At 41.9% G+C, this 18,449-nt stretch overlaps 1 protein-coding gene and 1 long non-coding RNA gene across 4 annotated transcripts in view; one reads left to right on the top strand and one right to left on the bottom strand.

Annotated features, from left to right (window-relative positions):
• Positions 1–18,449, top strand: part of GPC6 (glypican 6) — a 1,140,547-nt gene that overhangs the window by 376,556 nt on the left and 745,542 nt on the right. The gene's annotated exons all lie outside the window — the stretch shown is intronic.
• LOC123366536 lies at positions 666–7,331 on the bottom strand. Its single transcript, XR_006578124.1, has 3 exons — positions 6,658–7,331; positions 3,673–3,763; positions 666–2,112 (listed from the first exon to the last, which is right to left on the bottom strand). It is a non-coding gene; the product is annotated as an uncharacterized LOC123366536 (long non-coding RNA).

Below are 18,449 nucleotides of genomic sequence, written 5' to 3'. Positions count from 1 at the left end.
TTAATATCCATAGCAATAAGCATTTTTCCGGCTTTAAATAAAATGTCCAAAGGGCTTAGTTAGATCGATGTACCACTTTTCTGGACCCCTTTTGCAAACACCTTAATTAGAAGATATACTATTATGATGTCAGAAAGACATATGATGCTGATCATGTCTGTGTCAGTACTTTTACAATTATTTGGATTACAGTTTCCTTGGGAAACCTGACACTACTTTATATATACTAAGATAAAAGAAGGATTTGTTAAAATTTATTCTATATTGATTTTTATACTACCTGGAGCATAAACCAATGCTATACGAAAAATAAAAATCAAGACGTAGGGCATCTTGACATGGTAAATAATTAAGGAAATAATTTTACACCTACAATAAAGAATTGTACATAAAGAATGAAGTACGCCTAAAGCTCAAAAGAGGCCTCTTTCATATCCTTCGTATTGTAGGTGAACATCAAACTCATGTTTTGATCTTTCTACACCATTACTAGAAAAAACTGGAGCAAGATTCTGATGTGCATATTGGAAATGTAGTCAGAGAGAGAAAGGGAAAGCAATATTTGTTTTGTGGCAATTAATAAAAGGAAGCATTGATCAATAAAATCTTTTATTAGCTTAAAATACTGGAAGATCATGTAGAAGCAACAAAAATGGATGGGATAAAATGGTATTGTTAGAGATTATTGTTGTGCAAATGAGGAATCTTTGTTTTTGTCTTAGGCTTGTACCCATGGCACTGATGTCCTATATATTTTTCTTGTTAAATCCTCTCCTGCTGAGCTAAAACCTTACATTTCATTCCAACATTAGATTTCTTTTATCAATATAATGAATATGTTTAGGGCTTTTGTGGGAGATCTCCGGATTCTCCGAGAATACTGGATATGGCAGTATATGAACCAGTGTAACAAGGTGACCCTTAGTGTGATATTCAGACATAGTAGCAGCCAATTTCAAATCAACTAAAATATTTTGTCCTTTTAAATTAGATCTAAGTATTTTTTTCCTGCTAAAAGGAATAGGGAAAATGGGTGAAACAATTATGTCACAATTATTCCAACAGCTAAGACAATTATTCTTAGCAGTTTTTGGAGATGAAATACCCAGAGCTATGTCTGACGTGGTTATTTTATTTTGCTATATGATTTCAAAGTTGACCTCTGATGACCTAGGAGCCTTACAGGCCACTGGCAAAATCAGACTGGAGGAAGAAAAGAAACAAATAGGACATGTGACTTGTGAAAGCAATCACAAGTGTCTTCTTAATGCATGTGCAGTTGTGGCACAAATAGCATCAAATGAAGGTAAATCAGCACATTGACTTGATTGTTTTTGCCAAACAGCAGTTTTCAGGTTCTTAGTAAGTAAGGGGCAGGCCCTGCATCTCTTAGGGAATTAGTTCTTAGCCTATTAAAAAGCTCTTAACAGACTATCCAAATGAAATTGCACATTATCACTTTTGCTAATAGACCACCTATGAACATCTGTGGGGAGTTTTGCAATAACTTTTCAGCTTTTGTTTGTTAAACATGCCAGGACTAATGGAGAATCATATTTATATAGTGCCGGAGCATTGACCAAACATCTCTTCCTACTGTCTTGCCGTAGAAGGCACATCAGGAAACAGATCTTGGTTTTATCTAGAAGTACTGAGCTTCGCAGCTTAAACAGGCCAACCTCTCTAATTGGACTAAAGCAATATTTATTCATTAGATAACACAGAAGAACGACCTCTTCACCAGGTCTGTTGCTTCACTGTCTCAACAGTTCCCTTTTTCTCCTAATTGGAGAGAATGGCATCTTTCACAATTAAAATTGCCATTAACTTCCAGCTGCCAACTTTACTATAAACCATACTAGTAGGTCACAAAGTTCACGGTTCACAGCTTGTACGGGTGGGAAAAGGGAAAAAAAGGAAATCTACTTTTGCCTCCAGTAGGGTTCCTTCCCTGAAGCCATTAGCAATAGATGTTCAAAAGACATTGCGGGGAAGGATTCTCATTTTGTATACTGATGGAGCAGTGCTCACAGTTGCGCCAGATGCTCGTGCTGCTATGTGGATTAGGATGCTTCTGTAGTTGTAGTTGCTGTTCCTTGCAAAATCATGTTGCTGAAATTCAAGGCACAAATATCATTAATTAGATACAGAGAACTCTTTATGACCATTTATGCAGTCAACATGTATAGTTTTGGCCTAGACCATAAAATGTGTACATTAAATGTCATGTAATAGGCTTTTCTCTTAACAATGGAAGATGCATGTGAGGTAGGGGGTGAGGAAAGAAGCTAGAAATGACAGATTCATAAGTGAGCATACAATATATAAAAATGTAAAATGTCTAAAAAAACTTTGCAAAAGTTTGTGTTTTCCTTGTCAGAATGACAGAACCAGTTTTCATATTTACTTATTACCATACTCTCTGCTTTTCTCTTACAAACGCTTCAGGAACTGGATACAGCAGAGTTTGCCAAATTTAAGACTCTCTACTCCATGATTAGACTTTACTAAGTCTTCTGACATCTTCCTTTTTTCTGACACTATCACCTTATTCTGGCTAAGAGCAAGTGCCGCATATATATTATTCACAGAGGTGGGGAACAAATGTAGGAGCAACCATTTCTTTGTCTTAAAGGAACGGAAATTAGAAATGGAAACAACTTATTAAATCATCTTGTTCAAACCCTTATCAGTGTGGGATTACTCTTTAAAGTATACTCTTGAGTATTTTGTCCAGCTCAGTTTTAGAAGATTCACACAATGGATGACTACCACTTCCTTTTAATGAATATCCATAGATTAAGCCCTAAATTTGTCCTGCTTTTCAGCCTTTGTGTTTTTTTATTGAGTGATTTCTTTTTCCATCAGAAGAACAAGTATTTTAAAAAGATTAATGAATGTAAGCCTTCCAACTCCCTGTGACCATTTTGTAATTGGGGAAACTGAAGCTAATAGAGGTGAAATGATTTTCCCCAGGTCATGCAAGTTGGTAGCAGCAGGTCTGGAAAGAGAACCCAGCTCTGCTGACTTGCAGTCCTGTGGTTGTTTCCTATGCACTTTGTTTCAATCCCTAAAATAAATTATCTCCCTCCTTGAAGTTTCATTTTTCCTCATAATTCAGTGCTTCCATCACTTCAATCAATTTTGCTTCTCTTTCTATATTCCTTCAAGGTGCTTACAGTTTGTTAGTGCTGCAACGTCCCAGACCTGCACACTATATTCTGCACGGAGTGTCAGCAATGCCATAAAAAGAGGAACTGCCATCTCCTATGTCCATGATTTGATATGTTTTCCTATCCGGAAACTAACTTGAAGTTTATTTTGCTGCAACATTGCATTGCAAGTTCACAGCAAATTTGTTGCTCCAGGGTAGTTTTTGGCATCATTTCAACCTTTGTCCTCAAGAAATAACTATTTCTATTTCAGTCTTGGCTTTTTTACCTTAGCTGTATTTGTTTGCATTTTTCCAGGTGGAATCTATTTTGTTTTCTGCCCATGTTTCTAATCACATAAGGCCTCTTGGTCTTATTTCTTTGTCTTCATTGGTGGTTGTAACATACCTCCCATTTTGGTATCATCTATAGATATAATTAATGTGCTATTTACTCCTTCTTCCAGGTGATTAATAAATAGGTCCTTAAAACAACAACAAGAACAAACAAAAAATCTCACCCATGAATTACACTGCAGGGCAACACCAGCAAACGCCACTCTCCAACTTTCCCCCAGTAATTTGTGTCTTGTACTGCCAAGCTTTCTTCTTCTAGACAATACAAGATCATAGAAAGTCCATCATAAATCCTGTTATCTCAAATGGAGTTCCCCAAACACATCAATCCAAACACACACTGGTTTAGATAAAACAATAAAACAAGTTTATTAACTATGGAAAGAAAGATTTTAAGTGATTACAAGTAATGAGGCATAAAAATCAGAATTGGTTTAAAAAAATTAACTAATACCTAACTTAACAAGCTAAATGAATTCAAAGCAAAGGTCACTCTGACCACATGCTTCAGCAATTTTACTACCTGGATTCCTTTTGACCAGGACCCATCCCCCAGTTCAGTGTTACTTTCCTTGTCCTTCAGGTCATTTTGATGCCATGGGCAGAGAGAAAGGGAGGAATATTTTGAGGGCATCTGTTCTCCTTTCTTATAGCTTTCTTTTTCATTGAAAATCATCTCCAGCTGAGGAGCAGGAGACAAAGTCTATGGAGAAGAGAACCTCCAGCTGTTTCTTTGCCAAGATGTACATGTCTGGTTTAAATCCTTTTTTCCTGCCAAAGGATGGCCACTCAACCTGGTGAGAGTCCATTTGATCTTAGTAATACCTGGCTCAGATGTCCATTTGCCTTTTGTTCTGAATAACTGGTTTGTGGTGTTTTTTGGAGACTTGGAACATGTCTCAGTAATATTATACAGTAGAATCTTATAACTTGACATACAATATTTCCACACAGATTTTACCAGGACAATAATGTTCAGCAAATTGAGTTTTCAAATGATACCTCACAATGCATACTTTGTACAAAATTTGTACAAAGTCTTGTGAAAGGGATGAGCATAAGGGTACAGGATGTCCCAGTGACCTGACTATAAAATTGTGAATACACACTACAGTACAGTTGCAACATTTCATGTCTGTTAGACAGATCCTCTTGGCTATGTGCATTCTGTGTAAGTTCCTTTATGAGAGATTTTTTGTTGCAGTTTCCCAAAACCTTGTATTTACCTTATTCCCACACTCAATCGGAAACTAATTATCCTCATGTCATATTCACTGGTGAACAGCTGTAAACTCAGTGCAAAATATTTTTTACCCACAAAGGAAGCAAGGCATCGACTCTTATGTTTAAGCTGGAGACAGATTGTTAGGCACAGATTGTTAGTCAATCTCCCTCTCCCTCCAAGGTATGAGTAAAGCTCATTCTTGAAAATCATGCACATGCCAGAACACAGACGCATACGAAGTATGCACTTAGTTAAGTGTATAGTCATCTTGTGGCAGCAGCTGCTCTTCAGTGTCTCTTCTCACCTTTTGTTCTGAGCCTTATAGTTGTTCAAGAAAATACACTGGTATCTCAGCTCTCAGTGGGTGGTGGCTGTTACAAATATATTCATATAAACATACATATGTAGCTGTTGGAGTTTTAATGGTGACCACAGTATTTTATAATATTTTACAGTGTTATTTAACACTTTGGCTCTGTAGCTGCCCATTTGGTGTGGTATAAATAATTTTCCGCTGTGTGTGTGTGTGTGTGTGTGTGTGTGTGAGTGATATTTGGAATAGAACTATGCTATGACATGATCATGTTACATGTAGTGGCAAAATTATATTCCAGCCATTTGATCTGCTCAGGACTGAAAGCGAGAACCCAGGAGCTGAGTAGTGTTGTAGATCTGATCTATTTGCACCACAGAAATCTTAGTTTGGAATAGACAAGAAAAAGAAATGTAAACCAATACACACACACAATGTATCTCTTCTATCTATACTGGAGTGGTCAAACCACAGCTCGTGAGCCACATGCGGCTCTTTTAAAGTTAAAGTGAGGCTCACGGAGTCCCTCAGCTGCCATTCACCCATTCTCTATTTACCAGACTGGGAGAGGGGGAGCTCAGGGCTTCTGCCCTGTGGTGGGATGGTGAAGCTAGGGGCTTCTGCCAGAGATGACTGGTGCCTGCTGAGAGTGGAGGGACACAATTTAAAGATTTGACCCCTGCAACAGCTTGAGTAATGCCCCCTCAGGCACACCTCATCTCTTACTCTCAACAGTCCCCCACTCCAACTCCCAGCTCTTTGTCACTGCCTGTCCCCATGGCCTCAGTCCCCAGCTTGCTGGCTCCGGCAGCTGTTGCACGAAGGGGGCGGAGGCACCATATGACCAAGCAGGGCCAGCAAACCGTGGAAAAAATCTGGGGAGGCATGTGACTCTACGTGGCCCCCCACGCACCCCCTCCACGCATCGCCTCTGGTTTCTGACCAGTGGGGGGGGGAGGAGTCTCGGGGCTTCAGCCCCATGGGGCATGCCTCTGGGGCTTGGAGATTCAGAAGGAGTGGGATGTCCCTCCTGCGGGGCTGGAGCCCCGAGCCCCTACAGGTGCCTCCTGAACATCTGAAGATTGTCATATGCAGCTTGGAGCATCAGGAAGTTTGGCCACCCCTGATTTATATAAATGTGTGTGTATATTCTTTCTGCACCTGCAATTAGATAACAAGTAGTAGATGTGTATTTGTACTTTTGCCAAAAAAAATCCTAAATGTCCATTCAGTCAGTTGAAAGAGTGGGATACATGTGATTAGCTTGATGGCTGGCATTGCACCTGCTTGTACAGTATTTAGCTCTGAGCTATCTTACATCTTAAGGTTCAGTCTGTGGTGGATTGAAGAGAATCAGCATGTCATATCAGAGGTTTTCCTCTTGAAATATTTGTGCTAAGAATACCAAAATAAATGTTCTGACATCCCGTATGCAGCTATTGCTTGAAGATAGCTTATTGAAAGGCATTCCTGTTAAAATCAGTAACATTTGAGCATGATGTGTATACATACTGTGTGAAATATGTATTATGCATGTGTATACATATAATATATTTATATACATAGATTAATTATCCATTATGAACATGTGACAAGGTTGGATCTCACCACCACAGCGCCTCCGGCTGGTTGCTCCAGGAATTAGCTCAGTCCAGTGGAACACCCTCTCCTGGTGGCGTCCCGTCCGTTGTCTTGCCCTCGGTTGGCGTCTGAGCCCACGTCGCTCTTCAGTTTGCGGCGTCCTCTTCCAGACCACTGCCCTCTGGCAGTGCCCCTTAGTCCATCCACACCCCCTTTCGGGAGGGGAGGGGGTTGATCAGCAGTCTCTCTGCACCCCAGCCACCATGTACAACCACACCCCCCAAAGTCTAATCCCTCTCAGGGATCTGGCGTGGTCTGTTCTGGCCGCTCCCCACAGCCGATGGCGGGGTGTACTGCAAGGCGGGAAGGGATGGACCCAGGCCCGCCCACTACTCTGGGTCCCAATCCAGGGACCCTCTAGTGGCAGCCGTCCTGCCCTCCTCCTCTCCCTCCATCTGTCCACATCCCTGGGCCGCTTCCCCTTCGGCCCCTCACACCAGCTAGGCCCTTCCCCTCAGGACCTGCAGCCTGTCAGACACCGGGCTGGAGTTCCCTTCTGCTCCCCTGGTCTGCCCAGCACTGCGCTGTCCCTGGTGCTAGTCTCCCACCTTTGGAGACTGACCTTCCCCTCTGGAAGGCCTGGGACAGTCTGTCTGCTCCCTTCCTGAGCAGCCTTTTGATAGGGCTGAGCCGGGCCCTGATTGGCTGCCTCCAATCTGGGCTCTGATTGGCTCCCAATAAGCCCTTTTCTAATTGGTTCCCTGTCTGCACAGGCACACTGGCCTACTGCAGCCTAAATTCTCAGGGAGTGGGGCAGCTGCCCCACTGCAGAACATAACTGTATTTTATGAATTACTGTAACTTTTTACAGTAAGGAGGGTTGCTAATCAAACAACCTCAGAGTGAATGTGTAGAACTTCAAAACTGCCTGAAGCTGAAAAAGACTTTGGGTGATTATTACTAAGTAGTTTGAGTTGGCTTGTTGTGATTTCATGTTTTGTTTTTGGAAATAAAACAAGTCCTGAGGAAAGGAATGTGAAGTGATCTCTGTGACTGGGTCTTTATGTTTTTCTTCCCTGGCTGGTGAGTTTGTGCACCAGCTTACAGTAAGCAAGAGATATCTCCTACTACCCTTTCTCTCTGGATGAAGTCCTAAAAAAGTGACAAGATCTACATGATATTCTGAAGAGCAACAGACTCAGGCTTTGTCAGCTTCCTCTGGCTCCAAGAGCCTTGTTCTTGATAGTGCCCTGTCTCCAATATCCAGATGTCCAAATTCAGAGACTGCTAGCAGAAGCAGCCCAGATGCTGTGATTGTGCATAGGGATGGTGGCCATATATTAGGTTGTCAGGACCCAAACCATAAAGCAATTTTTAAAATCAAAATCAATATTTTATATTGGTCCAGAAGCAAATAGAAAGCAAATATTAAAATAAGATAAAGTGTGTGTTGGAAGTAGTATCAGGACTGGAATTCAACCCAGTGTCAGTCAAGGGGAATTGGTTTGTGTAGAGAACCAAGAAGTTGTCTTCCCGTTCTATTAAAACTTTGACTAAACCCCTATTTCACTCAGAAGCTCTTTGTGCAGTCCTGTGCCTCAGTCCTTTGCTGTGGTTTTATCTGTTCACTTTTCTCTTTTTGCACTACCCCCAAGATCAGATTCCTTCAATTCTTTAACCCAGTTTATCCTGGGAGGCTTACTCCCTGCCATTGATAGGCAATGATCCCAAGGGGACTAGATCACTTCTAAGTTGCCCCAATGCCACACTGTTCAAATTCTGCCCTCGGTTATTTGATCCTTGGCTCCTTGTTATCTATAGGCTGGGATGCTTTCTGCAACTGGTTATCACTTGCATCTCTTACCTCTGGTTCACCTTTCAGTATTGGCGTAGACAAGGTAGCCTCTATCCTGATTGACCCCGGGCCATCTCCTTTGATTTTTCTCCCCCTCTGGGCTCTTGGACCTTGTCATGGAGTGCAGATGTGCCATCTCCATCTGTTTAACCTCCACCAGAGTCTGGGCCTTTCCTCAATCAGGTGAAAGCCTCTCAATTGAGGTAGCAAAGACTTTTGGCTAAGTAATCCTGGCGCCTCAACCAACTCAGACCATAGGTCTGGCTGACCTATCCTGTTGGTATATCACAAGGAAAATACAGTTTGTTTTGATTTGACCTGTTTCAACAGGGAGTTGAAATTCCTCTCTGAGTTCAGGTTTCATCTATTTCAGCTTTCTGGGGTCTGATTGCATTTGGGTTTTCCCATCTTTTTCAAAGCTCTTTACTTACAGAGACCAATTTATAGACAGATTATTTGTCATTAGGACCTGCCTACTTGTGGTCCATAATCTCTGCATCCATGGATCAAAAGTTTCCCTGTATTAAAATAGCATTTTAGATTATTAAAAGTTGAAAAGATTGCAACACTATGCACCTCACTGCTAGATTAATAAACGCTGATTTTACCTAGCAGAAACACAGCAGATGAAATGTTTTTTTTTCCTATATATTTCCTTTACATTATGTACATTTCGTTTGACTCGCAGACCTCCATTATGTTGAACACACCATCAGTGTGCTACATTAAGTACATCAATCCAAGGAATAACATTACATTGCTATCTGGTTACTAAAGGCTTCTGCTGTGCCTTTAATGTAGTAAAACACCACCAATGGGATTTTAATGGCTCTTTATCACAGCTGGGCTGTGGTAATAAAAAAAAAGTATAGTAATAAATGCATCAAGATTGCAAATACACACGTTCTCCTTGTATGTGACTGAGAACAGTGATGAATCCAAATATGTGGAAAATATAATTAGAATATTTTGATTTACAGTGAGGCAGTAACACTGTTTTCAATCTCACTGCAAGTAAACTTGGCTCACTTCAGATTTTAATGTTCCAGAAAATCCATATTAGGAACATTTTATAGACACAATAATATACCTTGCAAATTTATGGTTTCCAGATCAAATCTCTGGTGTCTCTCTTTCAAGATGAGTTGTCCCCATCATGTGTGCTAATAAAGTCATCTGCTTTAGAGCTATAAGATTATTAAGAAGCAGAAATCCTTCTATTTTCAGATTCATTGAAACTATTGTTAAAATGTGGAAATGGAGACCTGCAGTATATCTTTATCAATAACTGCTATGACTGTCTTTCTGGCCCCTTCATAATTATAGAGGCTGTAACAACTTTGAGTCACACGCCACTTTTAATCAGGCTTATTTGATATCTGGTGATTTTCAATGTCAAATTATGGGAGCCTCAGTTATATGCCATTCTGTGTGTCCCAAGATACTAAGGGCTCATCATACACTGATATAATAATATGTAAATGATAAAAAAAAATAATATTCAAATGTGGGTGCCACTAAAGAATTGTCACCACATATGACACCAGTGCTCCAGGATCTGCACTGGCAATCTATTGACCTCCCAGCAGAGTCTAAAGTGTGGTTCTGACTTATAAAGCCATAATGGCCTTGGCCTGAGCTACCTGAGGAATGGTCTGTGTCCCTGTACCGTACTGCCACAACTGAGTCAAGAGGAACGCTTGAGTTGGATCTGCACCCCTCATTATAAAATTCTAGAGCTTGCTCTCCCACCTGGTCCTTTCTAAGTTTAAAAATGGTCAGCTGCTTGAAGAGGACATGTCTATATGCATTTTCTCTATCTGATAGTGTGTATATATACAATTCCTCTATCTATCTAAAGCGTATATGTGTATATTTAGTTGTATATAAAAATAGCTATAAAAAGTGAAATAACACTTCATGTCAGCAAAGAGGGTACCAGGTTTCTCATCTTTCATAAATTTGTTGTACATCAACTTTTGTTCTGCTGCAGACCTGCCAGTGGATCAGTTAGCAAGAACATTACCAAACATAGCTGTGGGGTGCATATGTGCAATACCTACCTCAGAGACTTTACAATTGCTGCTATAAAGTCTTTCACTCTGTGGGTATTTAATGTAGTTTGAAGCAAGCTTAATGCCATTTTTGCTTGCAAGTGGCAGAGTTTGTCAGATTCTCTGTAGTTTAAAATCACATTTAATGCTCATATAAGCAGTGTTAAACAAGGTGGCAACCGTTTGGATCTCCTCACATTGCATTTTACAGAACCATCTGGTAAGAGGAGCTGCTTGCGGACAAAGTGACACATTTTCTGCTTTCATTAATTTCACATGAGCACAGCGGTCACGTAGAGAATACGTTATAAAGCTCTTACATCTACCTTTAAGAAGACTGCCCTTATCACAAATTTTCTTATGTGAACTGTAAATTACACAGCTGCCTTCCCTGTCAGTGTCAATGAGACAATTCTGTTCTGTTTGCTCCATTCCTACTCAGCCCCACTGGTCACCCTCCCCTTTGACTGAGAACTTAGTGCTGCTGGGCCTGATGTCACTCAGTCTGCCTCCAGCCTCCCCTGCTATCCTTGACTGGTGGACAAGAAGCCTGACCTTTTTTCTTGGCCAGATGGTACCATTACTTTTCCTGAGCTTCTGGGCAGTAGGATTTCCTCAGCCTGTTACATACATGCACCTCCCCCGATATCTCTTATTGTCATCCATGCTACTTGGTTATTTCCAGCATACTATGATTTCTTCCAGGTATTATTCCAGTCTTAGACCAGGTAATATTTATGAAAGCTGTGTCCTTGTTTTGATATTTGACCTTCCCCTTCAGCTAAATGTGGTGCCACAGAGCAGCATGTGGTGTCTGGGATAAAGTTTAAAAATCAATCTGCTTAATGTTATCCTTATGTAGCTTTCCTTCTATTCTGTCTAGCATTGCTTCCTGGCTATTTGTAAGGAAATATTGGATTGTTGAAACAGCAGAATGACACTGCAGAAACTGTGCTCCAGAACAAGCCTTGACTATTTTGAGCAAACTCAATGGTGCTGAAATTCACACTGTAATAGGCAAAGTGATAATTGGATATTTATAATGAAGACATCTTCTACTTGAGTTAATAGAACTGCTGTGCCTTTCACTCTTCTGGTTTAGTTGCAGTTGTTCAATGACTAACATCTCAGTTTGAATTCCATTTTCTCCTCCGTCTCTGCATATCTGTGTACTGTGGTAAATGGTATTATTAGGGGTTATTCTTTTCAATAGAAATCGGGTATTTCTATGCAGCACACACAAGCTGAATCTGTCACGTATTTCTGCAAATGGGACTTGTTAATGTTTCCATTTTTCTCTTGAAAAGCAGATTGAAAGCTTCTTTACGCTGTTCTCCAAAGATGCTGTTACCAGTTACTATTTTGTTTTCAAAGAAAAATGAATAATTGTACTGTTCCTGCCTTCAAACTAAACATATTCCCCAGCTCAACATATTTTGTGAGTAAGAACTTGTATGTTTCTAACAAACTTAAAATACTAAGCATTTATCTAGAGACACAAATGTGGGTGAGATAATATCTTGTATTGAACAAACTTCTGTTGGTGAGAAAGACATGCTTAGCATATGTAGTTAGCAGTGTGCTAACTACTTATGCAAACCAAACTGCTCCATCTTGAATTTTGCTGCGATGCTGGGAGTCCCTTATTCAGACCTGATGAAGAGCTCTGTGTGGCTCAAAAGCTTGTATCTCTCACCAACAGAAGTTGGGCACCAAAAAAGATATTACCTCACCCCCTTCTCTCTCTAATATCCTGGAACCAACACAGCTACAACTACAGAACATATAAGTATTTATCTAATCAGACTTTGTACTGAGCACATTACAATGATATCTTAGTGCAGTCAAGCACAGGCTATCTCGTATGTCCTCTTAGGGTACGTCCATACTTACGGCCGGGTCGACGGGTAGCGTTCGACTTCTCAGAGTTCGAACTATCGTGTCTAATCTAGACGCGATAGTTCGAACTCTGAACGCGCTCCCGTCGACTCCGGAACTCCACCACCGCGAACGGCGGTTGCGGAGTCGACGGGGGAGCCGCGGACTTCGATCCCGCGGCATCTGGACAGGTAAGAAGTTCGAACTAAGGTAGTTCGACTTCAGCTACGCTATTTGCGTAGCTGAAGTCGCGTATCTTAGTTCGACCCCCCACCCTAGTGTAGACCAGGCCTTATACTACAGTTGTGTGAACAATCACATTGCAAGATGAAAGATGTGCTGATGAAGAATGACTTTGTAATTTCATCAGGAAGCAAAATTTATTTGGAGGAAGAAAGGTAATATTTTACATATAATGTATCCACAATGGTTAGCCACAAATATTCCTTTGCAAATATAGTATTCTTCAAATTACACAGGTCATCCAAATTGGTGGGACAATTTATTTTTTCTGAGAACACATTCTCTCTTCAGTTCCTTATACAGAAATTGACTAAAACATGAGTATGCCACTCTAACCTAAAGTGCCTTCTTTCATGTCACTGTAGGCTCAAGAAACAGCTATAAATAAACTGGTGACTAATGTCTTACTGACACTTAAATCAAACTTCTTGTTGTTTCACAAGAATTTAGAAATGGGAGCAGTGTACATTCTGGGTGTGCTGTCTAGTTCTCCATTAGACAGACAAAGTGGGTGAGGTGATATCTTTTACTGGACCAATTTCTGTTGGTGAGAGAGACAAACTTACTCAGAGCTTCTCTTCAGATCTGAAGAATCCTTTGAGATTCCTGTCATGCAACATTTCTGACAGTTCCTCCAAATTTACCAAGACGGATTAAATTGCTTTGCCTAATATAACTTTATCCCACACAGGAAATACGGTTCTGATTTTCATATTTCAGGCTATCAGTGTTTCTTCAAATCTCAAAGTAGGATTAGGGCAAGAAGAGGGTGGATTGGCAGCCTAATGAAGCTGGTTTCCTTAAAGACACATGAACGGGGGAGCAGGGGCAGGACATCACTTGCTAGGTGACAGCCTGAGGAACTCTTGATGGATCGAAAACTCAAGGTATGTCTACTCGGGGGGGTGGAAAGTGTGCTCTTGATTTGTATTAGCTAACCCACGTTAGTTCTCTGAGGTTACGATAGCAGCAAAGAGACAGCAACTCTGCTTTTAAATTGGTTAGCAGCTCAAACTAACCTGAAGCTCCCCTACTGACTTTAACTCAAGATGCTAAGCCAAGTTAAAAGCAAAATGGCTGTGAATTCACTGCTGTTTTAATCCAAATGAGCTAATGTGGATTAGCAAACCTGAGGGAAGGACACACTTTTTTTCTTGCAGTGTAAGCATACAGTGCATTTCTTCATCTCTCACAAAAAGAGACACACGAGAAATTTAAAATATAAGACTAGTTAGAGGGTCTGAAGCTTTCTCCGCTGCAAAGTTATGCTTGATGAGCAGCTCTACCAGTGTACCATTCAGTGGGCTCTAGAAATACTTAAAGGGCTACAGTGATGGCACCATGACAGTTGATTAATGTCTATATTGTGACTGGTTTAGCAACTGAAATTTGGACAGACTGCATAGAAGTGATGTGAGTATGAAGGTGACCAGTGATGAGGATGTAAATCAAAACTGGAGATGTCCAGGTCATGGACAAGAGTTTAACCATCCAGAGAGTTAGTTGCTGCTACACTGTGAAAGATGATGTGGCAGGAGTTAGTGCCAGGTTGGACATGTGCAGAGAAGGATGGGGAAGAGACACAAATGATCTCAAGGTTGCAAGCCTAAGGGGCAGGGAGGATATGTTTCCTACAGCAATGAGGAAAGGTGGAGCTGAAGAAGGTTAACATGAGCTGACAGCACGCCATCTAGGCAGGGCCGGCTCCAGGGTTTTTGCCGCCCCAAGCAGCAAAAAGAAAAAAAAAAGCCGCGAATGTGAACTGCAGCTCTACTGCCGCCGCTTCAGTCTTTGGCAGCAATTCGGCGGCTGGTCCTTCACTCTGAGAGGGAGTGAGGGACCCACCGCCGAAGACCCGGACGTGCCGCCCCTCACCGTTGGCCGCCCCAAGCAGCTGCTTGTTGGGCTGGTGCCTGGAGCCGGCCCTGCATCTAGGGTGAAACAGTGCAGAGATAGGGTGTGCGGGACTGGATGGAAAGGAAAGAAACTGGTGTGGTTTAAAGTGTGGTAAATAAAATTTTGCTTTCTCTGATTACGGTGGAGTGAAATGTAAAAAAATGGAAAAAAAACCATGAAGAAAGTGGTCTCTGATTCACAAATTAGGCAGTGTGTATACCACGGAGGATCGTACAGGACCCCTTGCTGGCAAAATGGATATCTACTGCCTGCATGATGCAGCTTGTGTGCTCTCAGTGCACAGTTACTGAAAACAGTGAGAGGGAGAAAGTGTTGATTTTATTTTTAACAAAAAAGATGTGAAAATAAAATCCTGTTTCACTGGGATAGTTTATCAGTAGGAAGCTAATGCTGACTTGATTTGAGTGGACATTTTCCTTCATGATACATTTTTGAAGTAACTTTTACGCTGCTATTCTTATTTCAAAAGACAAGCATTTTGCTGAGTTAAAAGTCAGAATCTGCATTTAAATGGAAATCTTTCTATGCCATAGCTGGAAAGTTTCATTTTCATGTGCATGGATAATGTTTTTCTATACACTTTTTAATACTGAATCAAGTATAAAGAAGAATGTATTCATTTCTTTAAAAAAATGCATTTAAACATAAACAATGGCTCCTTCAAGCTCATTTAGTAAAATTGGTGTTGAACGGAATGAAGCAAAGTAAGCAAACTCAAGCTTTAGTTTTTATATATTTTGTTATTCATTATTTTTCCAGTACAGAAATGTTGGATTACATGCATTAAAATATTATGCTTGATACATATTAATGAGTAAATAAATGAGTGTAAGACATATGGAAAGCTTATATTCTGATATTACCATTTAATTTGGGTTTTTTCCCCCCTAACACGCTTGTACTTCTGAGTTGGAGTAGAGAACAAGTAAAGAGTAGTCTCAATTTTCCTCTCACATCAGATATTTCTCAGGAGTGTTAATCTGCCAAAATATGGTCCTCCCTAGTTAGAAAAACAAATTAGATATAGGGAAAGAATCATTCTTGCAGGTTTAGGGACACACAATTTACATCTCCTTGTGTTAGCAGCGGCATGCTATTTTGCGGAGGGAGCATAAGTGGGGAACGTTGCCTCCAGGGGCGGCTCCAGGCCCCAGCACACCAGGCGCATGCTTGGGGCGGCATGCCGCGGGGGGCGCTCTGCCGGTCACCAGGAGGGCGGCAGGCAGGTGGCCTTCGGCGGCATGCCTGCGGAGGGTCCGCTGGCCCCGCAGCTTCGGTGGAGCCGTGGGACCAGCGGACCCTCCGCAGGCACGCCTGCAGGAGGTCCACTGGAGCCGCGGGACCGGCGACCAGCAGAGCGCCCCCCATGGCATGCCGCCGTGCTTGGGGCGGCGAAATGTCTAGTGCCACCCCTGGTTGCCTCCCTTCACACACCCACTTTTTACTATTCTCTTGGTGTCCCTATAAGTGTGGCTGAAGGACTGGTGCCGTCTCCCTTCTGGTTAGAGTTGGGTGAAATTTTTCAGATGAAACTTTTTCACCCCAAAATGCATATTTGGGTTGACTGAACATTTTGTGAATTTGTCTTGATTTTGACAAATTGCTTTGGTCAAAAAAACCTGGAAATGTCAACATTAACCATTTTGACATTTCCAAAATGAAACATTTTCATTTTGGGGGCTCCAACTATGTTTTTATATGGTTGCACCTATGCAAGCAACCAGGCCTGCAGAATCCTAGAGGGAAGTCACCAGAGAAAGGAAAAATGGTGGTACCAGTCACTCAAGGTTTCCTCCTGCAAGGTTTCTTGGCTAAAGGCATCTTTAGCCTTTTCTAGACACTGGTTCTCACTCATAGACATAGCTGAGGGGATCAACTAAACTAATATCCTGTCTGCCATAGACATGCTCTAGACCAGGGGTCGGCAACCGGTGGCTCGCGGCTCGCCGGGCCGGTTTGTTTATCTGCCGCGTCGGCAAGTTCGGCCGATCGCGGCTCCCACTGGCCGCGGTTCGCGGTCCCAGGCCAATGCGGGAGCCAGGAAGCGGCGTGAGCCGAGGGATGTTCTGGCCGCTGCTTCCTGCCGACGCGGCAGATAAACAAACCGGCCCGGCCCACCAGGGTGCTTACCCTGGCGAGCCGCGAGCCAGCGGTTGCCGACCCCTGCTCTAGACTAATGACACCCATTCTGGGAAGGGGGTGTTATCTGCTGTATGCTCTCCAGCAGAAAGTTGCCACCACTTTCCTATACCTCAGCCTCTCCATGGAAGACTTTGCACTGCACCTTGATCTATGCATATGGAAACCAACATAAGCTCGTGGAATTTAGTCCATGGTATATTAAGACTGAAAATCATTTCTTTTAGATTTCTAATAGCATTTTCTCTGGGAACACAGACAAGAATTTTGGGACCAATCTTATTTAATCTTTTTATTACTGACCTTGGCACAACAAGTGGGAATGTGCTAATAAAGTTTGCGGATGACACAAAGCTGGGAGGTATTGCCAATACAGAGAAGGACTGGGATATCATACAGGAAGATCTGGATCACCTTGTAAACCGGAGTAATAGTAATAGGATGAAATTTAATAGTGAAAAGTGCAAGGTCATGCATTTAGGGATTAAAACAAGAAATACTGTTATCAGCTGGGGACACATGAGTTGGAAGTAGCAGAGGAGGAGAAGGACCTTGAAGTATTGGTTGATCACAGGATGACTATGAGTTACCAATGTGATATGGCTGTGAAAAAAGCTAATGCGGTCTTGGGATGCATCAGGCGAGGTATTTCCAGTAGAGATAAGGAGGTGTTAGTGCCGTTATACAAGGCACTAGTGAGACCTCATCTGTAATACTGTGTGCAGTTCTGGTCTCCCATGTTTAAGAAGGATGAATTCAAACTGGAACAGGTACAGAGAAGGGTTACTAGGATGATCTGAGGAATGGAAAACCTGTCTTATGAAAGGAGACTCAAAGAGCTTGGCTTGTTTAGCCTAACCAAAAGAAGGCTGAGGGGAGATATGATTGCTCTTCATAAATATATCAGAGGAATAAATACCAGGGAGGGGGAGGAATTATTTAAGCTCAAGAACAAATGGATGTAAACTGGCCATCAGGGAGTTTACACTTGAAATTAGATGACGGTTTCTAACCATCAGAGGACTGAAATTCTGGCACAGCCTTCCAAGGGGATCAGTGGGGGCAAAAGACATATCTGGCTTCAAGACTAAGCTTGATAAGTTTATGGAGGGGAGCCTAATTCTGGCAATTACTTGATCTTTGACTACAAGCGCTAAATATGCCCAATGGCCTGTGATGGGATGTTAGATGGGGTGGGATCTGAGTTACTACAGATAATTCTTTCCTGGTTGTCTGGCTGGTGAGTCTTGCCCACATGATCAGGGTTTAGGTGATCGTCATATTTGGAGTCGGGAAGGAATTTTCATCCAGGGCAGATTGGCAGAGACCCTGGAGGCTTTTTGCCTTCCTCTGCAGCATGGGGCACGGGTAACTTGCACTTTGAGGTCCTTAAACCATGATTTGAGGACTTCAATGGCTCAGACGTAGGTTAGGGGGTTATTACAGGAGTGGGTGGGTGAGATTCTGTAGCCTGCGTTGTGCACGAGGTCAGACTAGATGATCATAATGGTCCCTTCTGACCTTAAAATCTATGACTCTCAGAGCTTCTCAGGCTTACATGCTGGAAAGCTAGCAAACTAACATGTAACATTTTCCCTTGTTCTCCTCCACTGACATACACAGCCCTAGTTATGCATATCTATTGTATTTTTGCATGATAGTAGAAACTACCTTCATATGGGTTGTTAAAATTAATCTCAATGGCATCACGTGGAGCTAGTTAGTCAGAACATTTA

This window comes from Mauremys mutica, chromosome 1 (genome assembly GCF_020497125.1).
Source record: "Mauremys mutica isolate MM-2020 ecotype Southern chromosome 1, ASM2049712v1, whole genome shotgun sequence".
NCBI lineage: Eukaryota > Metazoa > Chordata > Testudines > Geoemydidae > Mauremys > Mauremys mutica.
The sequence above is the reverse complement of the archived record's forward strand: the minus strand, read 5'-3'. Positions and strand labels throughout refer to the sequence as shown.